The sequence below is a fragment of the Cimex lectularius genome, unplaced genomic scaffold (assembly GCF_000648675.2).
Source record: "Cimex lectularius strain Harlan isolate CLEC.00 unplaced genomic scaffold, Clec_2.1 scaffold122, whole genome shotgun sequence".
Classification (NCBI taxonomy): domain Eukaryota; kingdom Metazoa; phylum Arthropoda; class Insecta; order Hemiptera; family Cimicidae; genus Cimex; species Cimex lectularius.
The window spans coordinates 325,470-343,212 of record NW_019392735.1 but is presented as its reverse complement, the minus strand read 5'-3'; the positions used below and the strand labels follow the sequence as shown (position 1 = coordinate 343,212).

The 17,743-nt window shown below is 37.3% G+C and overlaps 1 protein-coding gene across 3 annotated transcripts in view; it reads left to right on the top strand.

Moving 5' to 3' along the window:
* The window catches only part of LOC106662279 (rap1 GTPase-activating protein 1), a 378,158-nt gene that overhangs the window by 181,106 nt on the left and 179,309 nt on the right, over positions 1-17,743 (top strand). The gene's annotated exons all lie outside the window — the stretch shown is intronic.

The window sequence follows — 17,743 nt, the reverse complement described above, 5'->3', positions numbered from 1 at the left end:
TAGTTACAAGTATGTGGAATGTTTTTATTATAATAGTCCTCTCATCTGTTTTCTAACTTATTATTTATTACATGCTATACTCTTTTTTTTTTAATTTTGTTGTTGTTAATCATACGTACGAAATTTATTTTAACAGATTTTTCTCACACAGTCAGTATACAATACCACAACTATTAAGACGATCTAAAACAACATCAACAACAAACACTTTTTTTTAAACAACCGAAAAGTAACGGCTAAATTAATAGCCATTATAGGCAATTAAGCCAAAATTGGAGATGAAGCTTTTTTATATACGGAAATTCATCATAAATAAATATAGCATTTGTCCTCGCAAACAAAATGAAAAGCTACTCCTTTTTTTATTTTGGCTAACAAGCGGATGGCACTGACCGATTTCGAAAAATATTAGACCCGTGTCCGACCATTCTTGCCAATGTACATTAGGAGAAGAATTTTTTTTACAATATTTCATGAAATTTAATTGCATTTCAACCTATAAATTGGGTAAAGTAGGTATTGAATTAATAATTTGTGACGAAGCAACCTACAAAGTTTGGAAACATATTTTTTTATCGTGAAACAAAGGTGATATTCAATTTTTGCATCCCAAAAATTTTTAATTTCAATTTTTTGGAAAATGTGTGGTGTTTAGTACCGTTAGTCAATGATCATCCGGAAATCGTGAGATGCAGTCTGGTGTATTGTAGGTTTTAGAAAAAACATTTTCTTTATCGTGCCAACGTTTCGATCTTTATTGAGATCATCTTCAGGGCCTGGGATTTATAAACTTTGTTTTAATTTATTTTTCATATCCTACATGCATTTGTAAAATTTAACCAATGTTTACATTATATCCGCCTAGCCTGAAGGTATTGGAGAATTGAATGTTCTATATTCTTCTGTATAAATACGTGGTGTTTAGTGACCATTAGTCAATGATTATTTGGAGATTGTGAGATGCGGTCTGGTGTATTGTAGGTTTTAGAAAAACATTTTCTTTATCGTGCCAACGTTTCGATCTTTATTGAGATCATCTTCAGGGCTCAATAAAGATCGAAACGTTGGCACGATAAGGAAAATGTTTTTCTAAAACCTACGTCACACCAGACCGCGTATCACGATCTGAGAATAATTTTTGGAAAATCATGAAATAATATTTTTTCTCAAATTTTTCGCCACCCAATACTTTGAAACGACTCCTTTAATATCCATAAAACAGTGGTTTAGAACCATATAAATTATGTGCAATGACATGGAGCGTTTTCTCGTGTAGACTGAATATTATGTATGCAGATTTGGTTTCGTCGACCTTGATTCTCCACTGCCTTCAAGAGTCGAGGATATGCAGGCTGTTTTGGAGATTACGGGAAGTTGTGTCGTGACCTTTATAGGATAAAGGATTGCGGTATCATCCGTTAATGAAAAGGGTGAGTTTATATGAGTCACCTGCTAGAATATGAAATATAGAAAATAAATGAATTTCGTGGGACACATATTTGGAAGTAACGATCAGTGTCTTAGTTAATGTTACCTACAGCCTGATAAAAGCTGGTTGAATAAACTTGAGCTTCCACAACAGTCCCGAGTGCCATATGAGGTCAGAATTTCGTTTACAAATGTCGCTTTATCTCGCGATCCGCTTGATGAATAGTCGAGTGTCAAATCCAAAGTTCGAATTTGTTGGATCATTGAACAAGAGGGAACAAGTTTAGGAATGTTGGTCTGCAAGTGGATGATCTCATGTTCAACTGATTGTCAACAGTAAGTTTACTCTGTCTATCCTTGTTGGTAACCAATACAATGATCAGTATCTATCAGTTGAATTTAGGAATGGATGTGTTATATTTGATCTTTTAAAACTCTCACTTAAAACTGATTAGTTTTGAAGAATAAAAATTGTTTGACCATATACTGGGTTTCCCATTTCCTTCTGACCATACTCAGGGAATCGATTCTACTCTTCTTTTGGAGCAAAAAATGCTCAGGAGAAAATTTTCGGAAAGTTCTCTATTTTGAAGATATTCATCAATTTAGGTTTTTTCAACTTTTCACTACCTTAGCACATAAAAACATCCAAAATGTTGAGACTACAACAAATCCAATTACAACATTTGAAAGAAGAAGCAATGCTAAATTTGCTGTAAGATACTTCTTTGCATTAATCTGAATGACATAAAATGTTCGCTAATATCAGTTGGAACTTGTCAAAATTACTAAATTTAAAATTTTGGTCGTGTTGCACGTTCTACTGAGGTTACAAAAAAAATCTACAACTTGTCAAATTTTACAAAAACTTCTTCTTCTTATATGCTTTACGTTGATATATCCAGGTTTTTAAATAGCGTTCTAGTAGAGTTGAAATGAAAAATAACAATTGAATGTTCGAAAACGTGAGCTAAGGTAAATTTGAAGGGGGGGGGGGTATAAATTCAGAAAGTCAGTTATGCATTCGAGAAGAGGTAAAACACTTTGAGCATTTCCTCTGAAAAGTTCCTCCTTTGTTGTTAGGTGCTTGCTACACGAAGAACCATTGCATTTTATTGTATGAAGCTTTCTGGTATGGTTTTTGTGAGATTACAGGTGTGTCATTTTTATTTTACAAAGCGAATTCTAATTGATATATTTCTACCCCCCTTCAAATTTACCATTTACCTACCTCACGTTTTCGAACATTCAATTGTTATTTTTCAACTCTACTAGAACGTTATTTAAAAACCTGGATATATCAACGTAAAGCATATTAGATGAAGACGTTTTTGTAAAATTTGACAAGTTGCAGGTATTTTTTTGTAACCTCAGTGGAACGTGCAATCATGACCAAAATTTTAAATTTTGTAATTTTGACATGTTCCAACTGATATTGGCTAACATTTTATGTCATTCAGATTATTTCAAAGAAGTATCTTACAGCAAATTTTGCGTTCTGTCAAATGGTGTAATTGGATTTGTTGTAGTCTCAACATTTTGGAAGTTGTAAGCGTTTTTATGGGGTAAGGCAGTGAAAAGTTGAAAAAACCTAAATTGACGAATATCTTCAAAATATAGAACTTTCCGAAAATTTTCTCCTGAGCATTTTTTGCTCCAAACGAAGAGTAGAATCGATTCCCTGAGTTTCGTCAGAAGGAACTGGGACACCCTGTATACGATAAAGTGTTAAAACAGTTACGACCAGGCATTTTGTTTGTTTATTTACCCAAATTATATTTACCGAGAAAACATTTAGTTTTGCAAATTGGTTATATAAATCGGCCAACGAATCCTTTTGAGGGAGTGACTCTTCTGCTCACATAGATTTTAAGCAATTTTACACAATTTCAAGACCTCTTCACAGTCGAACGTTTGTTGGAAGCAGTGAGTTAGCGATATGACGAGGGAGCTCGATGGGAAGAAAGTGAATCTCGATCTCTTCATTTTGACTTGTATACCGATTGATTGACTTTGAAAGAAGATAAACATCTTGATCAAAATTAACCAAACGTCGAGTGGAAGTTTCAGCCAGGCCTTATAAAAGAAATATCCTATAATTGAGTAATTCTCGAATGGTTTAAAATTTTACTTTGACTTACGTCTTCAGCCTTTACAGTCAATAAGCGGTGGTTACGTGGAAAAGGTGCGGTTTCTCGGCCTTATATTTGATGAAAACTTGAGATGGCAGTCACACATCGAAACCGCGAAGACCGTTGCAGGAAAATCCTTGGCCTGGTGAAATATATCGGTCACTTCAAGTGGGGTGCGGATAGAGAGACTTTTCTAAAAGTATTTGAAGCACTGTTATTCTCGAGACTGTTTTATGGTTGTACCGCTTTACGAGCACTTCGTGGACCTTACCTCTACGTTGCAGTGTTTACACCGGCGAGCTGTATGCAATCTGGCACGCCATTGGACTCGTACAATCTCTTAATTAAATCTTTGAGGAGAATTGATCCTACCTCGAGTGCACTGATTCCGTAGGTGCGTCGTGGACCCTTATGGACATATTCTCGATGGTAACTCTCGTCGAGAGTTTGTTCGAAGAATACGCCGAGTAGTTGCGTCTCGGAAAAAGGGTTGTAGTTGTATGGATTCCTGGGCATCGGGGCTGGAAATCAACGAACGCGCAGATGATACGGCGAAAGCCTGGTCGGCTCACACTCCAGACGTTACTATTGGGATCCGACCGGCTGTCGCTCGAAGAGCAATAAAGAATATGGTAAATAAAAGTTAGCACTGCCAGCGGACTGGGACGTCCGAATTGCGCGTTAATTGGTAGTAAAGTGTGGTGTTTAGTGATCGTGACTTGATGATTATTTGGAGGTCGTGAGATGCGGTCTGGTGTGACGTAGGTTTTAGAAAAACATTTTCTTTATTATGCCAACGTTTCGACCTTTATTAACAACATCTGGGCTCAAAGTGTTTGCTTTCCGTGTAGATGTGTCATTCTTGTCTGTCGTGTTGAGAGTGCCGTTGAGTTGAGTGCGATAAAGAAAATGTTAAGAAGACGAAAAAGAAAACAGACCGCATCTCACGACCTGCAAATAATCGTTAATTGGTAGGTTGCCCCGGAGAATCTAAGCCGCAGAACAAGGATTATCCTGATCCGACGCACAATTGGCCACTAATACGAACTTTAATAATAAACGAAAAATTGTAGATAGGAGGAAGCATTTTTTTCTTATTTTCCCTTCTTTCAGCCTATCAAAAAGTGTAGAATTGTAAGTCATTTTAAGTGGGGAAAAAATAACGATAAGAGCAAGGTTTATATATACGGTCCTAATTTATTTATGGAGGTCCAACGCATTTCGGCTTGAGCTCCTCGATGAAGATGCCGCAAAGCTGAAACGTGTAGCAAAACTGTGAGTTAAAGGTGACCATTCACGATCGCTCCTAGCAGACCAAACGGAGCGACGCCGTTCCAAAAACCACGTCAATGGCAAAACTGAACTGGCGTGCCCGGCTGTGCCGAATATTCGACCGGTCCAAACTCCATCGTGCCACTCCAAATATCTACGACGCGACGACGGCATGGCGCGTTCGAGAATGGGAAAATCTGGCGTGGAGAGTGGGGATTTTGGCGCGGTGGCCTGGTTGTGAATGGGAAAACCCTCGTTTTTTTGGCGCAGTCTCCGTCTTTGTGTCACTGAGGAAACATCTCCGTCGTACATTCTCAAAAAGTCAAAAACGTTTATTCTTTATTGGTAATGACATCCAATCGAGATTTTATTGTTGAGGTGATTGAATTGTATGAAAGTGTACATGTTTATGAAAGTGGTGGACAATGATTACCACGATAGAAATAAAAGAAGTTCGATCCTCAACCAGTTGGTCGACGTTTTCAAAACAAAGGATACAAATGCAATGAGAGCTACGGTATTGATAACCCCTAACAATGATCAGAAATCGTAGTAGAGAACTTAAGTTCTTTGTAGTTCATCCCTGTAGCGCGAAATCGAAATGTGGTTGCCAACCTTTCACTGCCTTTTGTTTTCTAATCAAGGGGTAACAATCTGACATTCGGCTAAATACGCCGCTGCGCTAACCACTTGAGCTATCGTGACTTAGATAGTTTGATCCACTCGGACACCAACTCCCCATCTCAACCTACAATCTTCCGAATTTTCTCTTTTTTTGGTGTCGGAGAGGACCAAGTGGTAGAGCAGCGGCGTATTTATCTGAAGGCCTTGGATGTAATAGGCCCTTCGTGGCACTAGCTTTTTTCATTTCAAACAAAGCCTTACAAAAAAGATTAATTAATTGAAAGAAGTAATTTGGTCAATAGAACACTAAATATAATGAATAAATAAGACCTTTCATCCATCCTTAAATAGTTCCTCCAATCAGCGGGTTCAAGAGAAAGATCTTTCATCAAATTGATGTGTATTACGGCTTCTGTTCAGGAGTCACTTCTTACACCATTTCCTCTTCGATTATTTGCTTTTAATGTATAAATAAACAGAAGCACAAGAGATCGCTATCCATTTTGAGAAGGTAGTTCACTGGTTGACGTTCTGAGCGACTGGCTGTGGAGCGGTCGTGAATGCCCCCTCAAATTTCAGGCACTCCAAATGGAGCTGTACGGCTTGGCGCGGTTCCATTTGGAGTGATCGTGAATGGCCACCTTTAGACGAACCCAGTAGTGACCGAGGTGTATGATTATAGGTGTATGATCTGTTTTTCTTAGAACATCTATCAGACCCAACTTTGCGCTTTTTATGAAATTATACTTTCTATAAACTGCTCCAAAATGAATAGGGATATTGCCAATTTTGTAGTATTTACTTTCCCTAGCATTTTTATTTTATGTTTATTATAAATTGCAATAAAATTTAATAAAAATGGTTATGTTTGTCCTGAAGTAAGATTTAATTAAGGGATTTTGAAAAATAACAAAATAAAAGGTTTTAATTTCATAATTTTGTTGAGTGAACACAATATTTTTTTTAAACCATTAATACCGTGTATAATGTCCTCTGTTAGCTAAAACCTCTGTGCACCTGTTAGTCTAGGCATACTACAGAGGTTGTCACTAATTTCATAAGGAATTTCACTCCATAGATGTTGCAACGTTTCACTCAGTTGTTGCAGGCCGCGGTAGGTCGAAAAGCCTTCTCTGCAACGCATCCTACATGTGCTTAATGGGATATAGGTCTGGAGACGATGGGGGAATGGGCAGATGGGAAATTCCCAGGTTTTATAAACATTGATGAAGGGATGTCTGGCATTTTCATCCAGAAAAAGAAAACCCCTCTTTGAGAAATGCATTACTCCATAATTTCTCGTACTTATTTGACTACGGTCAGATGGTTGTGGCTGTGTCCTTCAACAGTATGGAATCCAGTTCGTTCTCCAGTGTAAATCCCAGCCCAGACCATTACACAGCCTCCTCCAAACTGCACTGAAGGGTGGACGAACTGGGGCATTGTACAATCCCCTGTTGTCGGTAGACGTTTCGGCGGAAGCTATCACTATACAGACTGACACTATTGGTGTTCCCTTCTAGGCGCTCGCTGCATCATATTCTCCTGAAATGCTGGTGGCAGGATGCTGCGTCAGGTCGTCTCAAAGGGGAATAAAATGTGAGAACATCTTCCCACATACGATTACGAATCGTTGGTGTTGATAAAGGCCTTGTCAAAACATCTTGTACTTCATTTAGGATACGGCAGGCACTTTGGAAAGGATTCTGTCTTGCAGCAATGGCAATATTTCTGTGTTCCCTTAGCGTCTTAATGTGCTGAGATCCACTACCAGGCCTCCTCTTGGCACTTCCAGTTTCTTGGAATCGGGCTAAAGCCCGGGAGACCACGCTTTGAGAAACGCCAACTGCCTCTGCGACATCCACTTGCAAGTGACCTCGAAGACTCATTCTCACAACAATACTTTGAACTTTTGGTTCAAGATTGTCTTTCCACGTTAAAGAGCGTACAACTGGATTAAAATGGAGAAATGACGAGAAAAGGTGTTTGCTTACAAAATGAGTAGTCCTCATGCTTCTATTCTTAAGTAAATCCATTTTTAAAAATGAGTATTTACATTTGTTTTTGGTTTGTTTTTCTATTTTGTTTTATCGTTAATTTAATTAAAATCCATAGAATAAGAAAGAATCAATTACAAATATCCCTATTCATTTGTGAGCAGTTTATTTAAACATAAATAATTGGTGAACCTTATGTAATAGGCTAACAATAAGTGGTTATTTTTGACAGTTTATGTTGCTAAAAGTAATAAATTCAGATAAATTATGATTGCATTAAGATTAAGGAAGAGACGCCTTTGAAAAATTAAACAAACTTTATTCATCTACCATACTCATATTAAACTTTGATAATGAACTTGGTGATTTATAACTGTGGTTTACATTTAATTACTTGGATTTATGGTTTAAGTGGGAGCTTAGCGGTATACTTAGGACTTACAAAGCTTACAACCTTTTATAAAAAAATATATATAACATTATTTTTAAATACTTACAATCCGCTTTTCTGTTTCAGGTAAGTTTTATTCTGAGCCGATTACATCTAAACCGCTTGGGATCGAAAGCGTTGTAATAAGGTAATCCAATACAAGGGGGCTTTAATAGACTAAAGTGGGTGGGGAAAAAAGTCCTCAGGCGCTTCGAATACGCCAGAAGAGCTTCCGGAAGCGATCATTTTTAGCGACAGCTTCCTTCTCCTTGACCTACATATTTCAGCCCTTCATCCTGTCCCTTGGAAGAAAAGCTGTACGTCATTACGTCTCCTCTGCAGATGGACGATGGTTCCGGGGAATTGTGAGAATGTATTACGACGGCCGATTTCCTCAAAGATAGTTACGAGTCGAGATCCATCCGATCATTCAATTACGTCCGACTTCCCTCATTATTGTGTAATGTTTATAAAACGATGGGAATCACTTTCGGTTGTATCAATACGCTTGTTTTCTTTAATTAAAATCCGTATTACATTTTTTGACAGTCGTTATTTAACGTTGGTGAGATTTCCTCTTGGGATATGCGAAACCTGTAGTTTTCAGGTTTCCTATCATTGTATCTGCCTAGCCTGAAGGTATTGGAGAATTGAATGTTCTATATTCTTCTGTATAAATATGTGGTGTTTAGTGACCATTAGTCAATGATTATTTGGAGATTGTGAGATGCCGTCTGATGAATCGTAGGTTTTAGAAAAAACGTTTTCTTTATCGTGCCAACGTTTCGATCTTTATTGAGATCATCTTCAGGGCTCAATAAAGATCGAAACGTTGGCACGATAAAGAAAATGTTTTTCTAAAACCTACGTCACACCAGACGGCATTTCACGATCTCCAAATAATCATTCTTCTGTGTGTTGGAAAAATACCTATTTCGCCGTATTATGTATTAAGGAAGACAATAATTTACTTCTGAACATAGTGATCTGCATAAACGCGTTTCACCGAGCAAACCACTGAGGATACGAGGACCAGAAATAACGGAAAAGAACTAATTTTTATTGAAAAGAAGCAAACTAATTTTTATTTTGTTCATCATTTAATAATAAGAGATACCTTAAAGATACAACCTGATTTAAAAAACTTCAAATTTAAAAAAAGATTAAATACTATGAAAATAGTATATAATAACTAAAAGGGTCTAGTTAATGTTTGTAGCGCTTTTCATATGACAACATACACAAATGATATTAACTGGTAGCCTAATGGTATGAAATACCCCATAGAAACAACTTGATTTTAAAAAATTTAAATATAAAAACTAAGAAAGTGGAAAACTATAACTAAAAAGGTCTTGTAAACTTTGTTAGAGCTTTACTAAAAATGACAACATACACAAATGATATTAAATGGTAGAAACTATGACCTAAGCTACAAGCTTTCCCTAATGGAAGTATGACTAAGAGATACCCTAGAGAAAAAACCTGATTTGAACTATTTCCAATTTAATAAAATTAATTCATTACTTTCGTGGTCCGCTTGACCAATTAATAATGACAATTAATTAAGGTTTTTAGTTGAGGTGAAAAAAAGCTAATGGCACGAGAGGGATTCGAACCCACGACCTTCGGCTAGATACGCCGTTGCTCTACCACCTGAGCTATCGTGACCTCGATCTACTCGGACATCAACTCCCCTCTCGTGCCATTAGCTTTTTTTCATCTCAACTAAAAATCTTAATTAATTGTCATGTATTAAAAAAAATTTAAAACTTTGAAAGTAGTGTATTATCCATTTACGTTGTCCTGATTACACCACATTTGAAAATGGCAAAGAGATGGAAAATTCGAACGGTTGTAGGTTGAGATGGAGAGTTGGTCTCCGAGAGGATCGAACTCACGATAGCTCAAGTGGTTGAGCAGCGGCGTATTTAGCCGAAGATCGTGGGTTCGAATCCCGCTCGTGACACTGCACTTTTATCTCAACCAAGACATTTCATAGAAAGAATAATAAATTGATTGTAGTATATAATGACTAAAAATGTTAAGTGGTAAAAACGATGACCTAAGGTACAAGTTTTCCCTATTTACTTCCATCTCCCCTAGTCGTCCTATTTGTCAATATCGTTTATCTTTATGTCCCCTAGTATTTATTTTTGAAGGATGTTTTTCAAACAATGATTTTCGAAGGTGAATCGCATTCGAAGTTGGACACAGTTCGTGTTTCAACAATCGCCAGGCAAAGAGAAAAAAAGCCGTCGGTCCGTGTGAGTTTCTACGTGTCTCGTCTGTTGAAGAGTCCTTACAATTGAAAAAGGTCGTCCTTCTGAAGCGAACCCATAATTAATAAACCCTTCTACATTTCAAAAGGGCATACAGTTTTTTGAAAGTGCCCTCGCATTTGGACCGGTAGAGCAGGATTGACGACAGTGTATCTATTGTCCCATGGCGTTGGGGGTTGTGCCCGTATGTCCACTTTTCACGGCGACAGTTTTCTTGGGAAGTTCGCGTTTGGATTTTCGGATGGAACCGGCGAGTAACTTAAGTGTCAAATTGAAAATCAGTCCTGATGATCCTCTTTTATCTTCATTTGTATAAAAGCAAACTAAGTTGAAAAAGCTTCGACATCGACAAATGATGTTGACTATCACCGATGAATCCAATCTTTGCCAGCTCCAACAAACATGATTTTTCTTACCCACACTGAATTATACAATATGGAAATGCATAGGAATATTTAAATCCTGTTTCCTCTACTGACTAAGCATTTTATTGACAAGCTGAGATGCTGAAGGAGAAAAATCTTTCAAAACGCTGGGAGCTATTGAGTGCTTATTGTATATGCCGAGCGATGTTAAAATACGGATAGTCAACCACATCCAAAGGTCCAGGATCCTCTGTAAAATTTCAAACTGCCACCAAAAAATTAAAGACTTAGTAGAACAAAACCCTAGGACCGAAGAAGAAAAACTTGTTTCAGCCAAAAAGTCTCGCCTAACAAGTAGAGATTGTAACTAGAGTAACAATTAGGTATGTAATTGCTAGTAAATACACACTCAATCTGTAAGAAACTAATTTTAGTTGTAATATATTTGTCTCTTCACAATCGTAGTATTGATATAACTTGAGCACTGTTGCGATGATAATTAATGTAACAACCTCCATTTTATCAAGAATAGATAAAAAAAAGCTCAAAAAGATGGTATGAAACACAAAATTGGATATTAGAACGAGTTAAACGCTCAGTGGGTTCGGATCGCACGTCTCTCCATGCAAAGTCAGCTACCTTCTTTGCAATTTTTGCTTCTACTCGCGCGATATAACCAGGGAGAAAACTAACATTTTCGACCATTTCAAATATCACATACCTTCAAAAACAGTCATGTCAGTGTGTCATTGCCGTTTGAATTTTTGCTCTATTATCATAATAATATAGCTTTGTTAATTAGTATAGCTGGTAGCATCTAATGAATGACCTTTAACGGCAAATGTCAATACATGCACATATATTATTTGATCTTTGTTTATATGTAAACAGTCTCTAATTAAGACATTATGGAAATATGACGACACAGATGATTTGCAATTTAAAACATTAGAGATGGAATTAAGGCTTAAAAACGTCCACGTGCGTTTTATAACTTGTTACCTACACAAAATTAATTTATTGTTTGATACTTACATATATATCATCATGGTCTGTTTATCCTCGTTGATTTTTGCGGAATGACTCCAGTTAACAGACCGTCAACAACACCCATACCTACACAGCACCCCCCCACACCACTTCGTAACTAAAACTTCATTCCACTAACTATCAAACAATAGGTTTAGCATCCGTAGACCACAAGAGGAAATCTCACAACAAAATGAATTATTAGCATAGTAGCATAATAAAGAAATAACAATTATAAATGTAAATTAATAATGAATAATCTAATCTAATAATCTAATTAATTTAACCAACATCTAGGTCATAAGCAGGTCACTCCTTGTTCCGTTAGGACATGTTTTATGGATAAACATAAACCATGATTTTCTAACATATTTTCCATTTCAAGGATAAAAATTTATTCTTTTCGCAATATCATCGTATTATTGTTGTAATAAAGTCCTTACGCTTTATTAATATTCCAGTGACCGATAGAGCCATTGAGTGCTGTAATGTCAGGGTTATAAGCAGGGTGAGGCTCGATACTACCGCTTTCCACTCTTTAGGACATAATTATGTGGCTAAATTACGTGTATAAATAAAAAAATAGATTTTTAAACCAATAATCTAATTATTGGAGGGTAATTTTTGATTTATTCGATCATTGCTTATGTTTCAATTACTACAAAAGGTGTAATGGTTAACACATAAATCACGATTTTCAAATATATTTTCCTACTAAAATAATAAATTATGGGAATTTCACATTACCAAAATGTGACTTTTACTAATATCATTTTAATCGATGACCAAAGACCAAAAGAACAAGGTTGGGCGAATCGCTGTCGTCTCCGTTAAAATAGGTTTTATGGATAGAACATGAACAATGATTTTCGAACATAGCTTCCTTTTCAAGGATAAAAAATATGTAATATCATCTTATTATTATCGTAATAAGGTCCTTACCATTAATATTCCAATGGCGTGTTGTACTGTCCTCAGGGTATAAGCAGGGTGAGGCGAGAAGTTGGTGCTTCCCCTTCCTGAAAATATATGTGCCTACAAAACTTATAATAATTTAATTAGTAATAAATTAGAGAGTTTAATTATTGGTTTGTTTTAAAATTTCTTATGTTGGATTCTATTCCAAAAGGTTTTATTTACGCCGGGGAAATAAGTAGGGTGAGACTGATGTCATGCCTGATTGGACTTGAATCCAAATTATGGTGAATAATGCGCGACTTAGCGTACCAATCCTGGCACTTTTGAGTAACGGAGCTTCGAGCAATGTTTGCTTCAGATCTTGATTGTTGATCTGGGTACAAACGTTTTACGGAAATTGCTTATTAATTGATGTATATTATCCCAAGCAATATCGAGTACTCTGGAAGAGTTGGAATACTAATAATGGGTTTATTAAATGTATATTTTGTCCCCCTGAGGTAGGGAAAGGCTAGCTAGTAGGATAGGTACACAGTAGACGGGGAGAGAGAGAGAAAAAATTGAATTGAACATTTATTTATAAAAGCTCGCGAAAATAGGTCTCTTGGACCTTCTTTTCCATTTAACGAGCATTCGCACTTACAAATAGAGGTTACATAATTCAAAATACAGAGAGAGAGAGAGAGAGAGAGAGAGAGAGAGTGAGAGAGGGAGAGAGAGAGAGAGTGAGGGTGAGAGAGGGAGAGGGAGAGAGAGAGTGAGAGAGAGTGAGGGTGAGACAGGGAGAGGGAGAGAGAGATAGAGAGAGAGGGAGAGAGAGACCACTAGACAGAGAGAGGAAAAAAAGAGAGAGAGAGGGAGAGAGAGTGGGGAGAGAAAGAGAGATAGACAGACAGACATATTAAAATAGGAAAAGAGAGTGATAGAGGGAGGGGGAGGGACAGAGAGAGTAAGAGAATTGAATGGAACATTTGATTTTTAAAAGCTCGCGAAAATTTTTTCATTTAATGAGCATTCGCTCTTACAAGTAGAGTTTACATAATTCAAAATACAGGGAGAGGGGGAGAGGAGAGAAAGAGAGATAGAAAGACAGACAGATAGAGAAGTAGGCAAAGAGAGAGAAAGAGACAAACAGACTGAAAGAGTAAGCCAGGACACCTGAAAGTCATGAATATAACCTGTCGGCAACGTCAGAAAAATTAATTATAGGAGAGAGAAAGAATGGAAAATCACAGTTGGCGATGTATGTGTAAATGACCAATGTAGTTTGCCTTTGCCTTCCCTAAAACTGCCCACAATATATTGTGTATAAAAACAATAAAACTATACATATGTATTGTTTATATAAAATCTTGTCATTTTGTTACTGATGAATGTAAATATTTTTTAACCATATTAGAGAAACTATATTTATCTTCTACTCTTTTTTGTATTTTTCTTTGGTGACAATGTTGACATGAAGAGCTGTGAGAGGGCGAAATGATTTTCAGAGTTGGGAACGAGGGACTTCCTCTACGTAATACAATTTACGTTTCGCTTGCCAATAAATGGCTTCCTTCCAATTAGGGTTTGTCTACCTTGTTTTATACTCGACCTTTCCCATTACAAAACGGGTCAATTAAAAACTATAAGCCCCAATAATAATGCAGTATTTATTCATCGTTGATCGAATCGAATCTATTCGGGGGTTTACTATTAATTATTTCGCCGGTGTTTGCTCTGATTCTTTGTACGTTTATATGGGATATGTTGCGTTATGAATCGTACCGTCGGATCGTAAAAGTAAAATGCAGATCGGGGTAATTAAACTGGAAACAATGAGGACGTTAGCTCAGCTTACACTTTGATACAGTCGTTCCTATAATCTGTTTTACTTTCATTTCATTTGATCCTCTCTCTTTGTGCCCGTTTCATTACTGCCGCTTTTGTTCTTGTGTTCATGTCCTTTCTAATAAAAAATCAATGGCATATAACAAAGACCTGCAGAGAAATAAAAAATTCACTGAAGTATTGAAAAAGGAATAACCACAGTTTTTATAAATAAAATAATATGTCCGTTAAATAATAACTATCTGACTTTTAACTCAAAAAGGCATTTTTCATATTAATTAGTACAGGCATTTTTATTCTTACTGTTTTATAATGTAAAAAGTATTTAAAATTTCACAATATTAACTAGTTTAACTACAATGTATGAACCACTTGGCTTAAAAGGATATAAATCGAACCCCCATAGCCATAAAAAAGGAAAATGGATGGGTTTTAAGTTAAAAGTCCTTTTAACATTTTGGTATAAAAAAAAACGCTATTTCATCTCGTTGCACTCTAGTTGATTGCCATTGTGTCCCTGTTTTATTTTTATTCAGCACGTGGGGAAAATGTGTCACAGTGCTTGTCGAACCAAACTGTCACACGACTAAATAAATATTTCCCATTGGTCGGAAACCATTCGTCACTTTTCAGCAGACTACACGTCCGGGAAGTCAAATATTGCGTCCGCAGGTTTTAAACTCGTATCCAAACCCTGGTTCCGGCCAGGAAGCTCTTCTCTTCCGTTGCAGCTATAAATCTATTTTATGTACATGATGATGGCAAACACCGGCCAAAAGGTTGGTCAGTAAGTATATAGGGTTTATTCGGTCGGATATACATATCAGTGCGCTAAAATAATCGAGAAGACTTGCCTTACAGTCCTGGTCAAAACGGTCTCTACTTTTTTGAAGCAGAATATCTTTGTTTACACGTTTTACCTTTAGAATACCAACAAATCTGAACAGCCAAAACCATCATTGATAAGGTGAATATTGAAATATTATTCGGACAGAGCTAATTCGATAATCACAATTCTATGAACATGTCATTTAACTTAGATTAGATTATATCAGAGTCGGCCTCTTTACGTCCTGTGCACCGCAACCAGTATTGGCTTTTTACAACTTTTCAAGTGCTCCCATGTTTCCTTCAAGCCCTGATTTTTCCTCTCCCTGGATTAGGAATCACCTACATAGGCCTTCGCCCAACCACTGTCGCTTCTTTTTCTTGGGAATATCTGCACAGGCTTGTTTCTGCCACTCCGAGTCTATACAAATGCCTCCGGAGACTGCAGTGTCCGGTTAGCAGTACAACTATTATTCTAGTCTTAACACGTCCTAGATTTAGTAGCTCTGCTGTTAGTTTCTGCGATGGTCCTTTGATAATTTTTTTTCGCATTGCTCTGTCCTGGGCTACATTCCCATTGAGTGGATGACGAAATTGTCTAACGAATCCGTGTTTTTGTCAATTTGGTAAGCCACAGAAGGGTTCAGGGCCAATAGGTGTCCTCATTGAACTTTTATTGGCCAATATATCGGTCTCTTCATTTCCCCTCTCCTCTGTGTGCCCTGGCACCCAGACAAGGTTAATTTTGTTATTTTCTCCAATGTCTGGCAGAGCTCTAAAGCAGTCCCAAACGACTGTACTTTACCGTCGATGCGGCAATTGCTTACAGTGCCTGGCTGTCCGAGTAGGTGGTATTCTTCTATTGATAATCCCCAGCTTTGGCACAGTGTTCGATAGCCACAGTTTCCGCTTGAAAAACGGTGGCATATTGTCCATTGCTTATATCAATTCTACGCCTTGGTTTATTTCCGTAAATGCCAGCTCCTGACCCATATTCGGATTTGGAGCCAGCTGTAAACCAGATACGGTCGGCATTAACTGAGATCCTTTTCTCCCAGACCCTCTACAAGGTATTTTGTTTAGAATTTTTTTCTCAAAACTGAATTTAGGGATCGTGGCATCAGCGGGCATCCCCAAAGTTCTTTCTAGCTGAAGAAGCTCTCCGCGAAGCTTTAGTTGCTCCTTGTTATATTATGAGTAGGCTATTGGAGCTTCCCTTGCATTACTCCATGAATTGGTTGCTCTGACCTCTTCCTGGATAAAGATGTGTAGTGGTGGTAGGGTCAGAAGGACTTCCAGGGTAGCCGTGGGGGTCGTTCTCATTGCCCAAGTGATGCTCAGACACGCCAGTTTCTGAATAGTACTGAGGATCTGAACCGCCCTTAGCTGTAATGTCTTAATCCACCTTTAATCCGTAGGCTATCATGGGTCTAACAACCGCTGTGTATAGCCATTGGGACATCGTTTGATTCAGCCGTCAGCTTTTCCCACAAAAGCGTTTGCAGTCATTTAACTTAGGCGTGTTGCTGACTCGAATCCGGTCAGACATGTGTATTTTCAATATTTTTCACTATTAAAGTTAAAGTATTAGGATAATAAGAAAACCCCATACCACGATGACACTTCTTTTCGTGAAACATTTGCACATATTATAAGGAATATTATGATTTTTTATGTAAAATGTTATTCTGGTAGTTAGTTCAGGGTCGGAACTAGGCGAGAGATCAGATTTATTATGCGCCCTCCATTAGTGGATAATGGAGATATTTATGTAGCGAGAAGGGCTCGGCGGAGCCAAAATTTCTTTCAGCAGGCGTCGCTGGAACGGAGGCGTTGCCTTATTAGCATTTCCTGTATATCTCAGCTAAGACCTTGGAACCCTGCCCGCTTCATTATATCCAGTGCACCTCCGGGCGCCGTCCGATCTGCACCGCCAACTTGCTTATTTCCCAGAGGATCCTCTGGAAAACTCCAGTCGACTTTTAAATCATGACAGTGTCTTAAAAAGTCTCGCGGAGCTTTTTCCCTCTTTACTAGAACCGTTTCTCAGGCCGTACGGTATCGAGAAATCCTGGGGGATGTGGGCAAACGGCCGAATCCCTGATCGGGTATAGATTCGACCCCTTTGAAATAAATATGAGAGCACTTCGGCCAACTTTTCCTCCCTTTGCGGGCATTCCCTCATCCACACTCTTACCGATTGGAAAATAAATTTTCCAAACTAGAGGAAAAACTTTTCCCATGGACTTACATCAATCTTATCTATGAAAAACTAATATTAGAACGGAAATACACACAACTATTATCTTGTAAATATTATTGTTAATTTTTTAATAGTAAATTCTACTTTTCTGCATTTTTACTTCGATAACTTATTTCATATTTAATTAAAAATAATATAAAATAAAGAAAAACAATAAAAACACTCAAAAGTCCTTACCTAAAAACGGCAAAATCTTCAGAATAAATAGGTCAATCAGTATTACAATAATGCATATAGTTTTATTTTTTCATTTTTATTTTGCCGAAGAGCGTTGGTGCGATAGAACCCTTCAGACCTCGCCTATTTTTGTACTAATATACATTTTGCTGAAAAAATGCTTTTCTT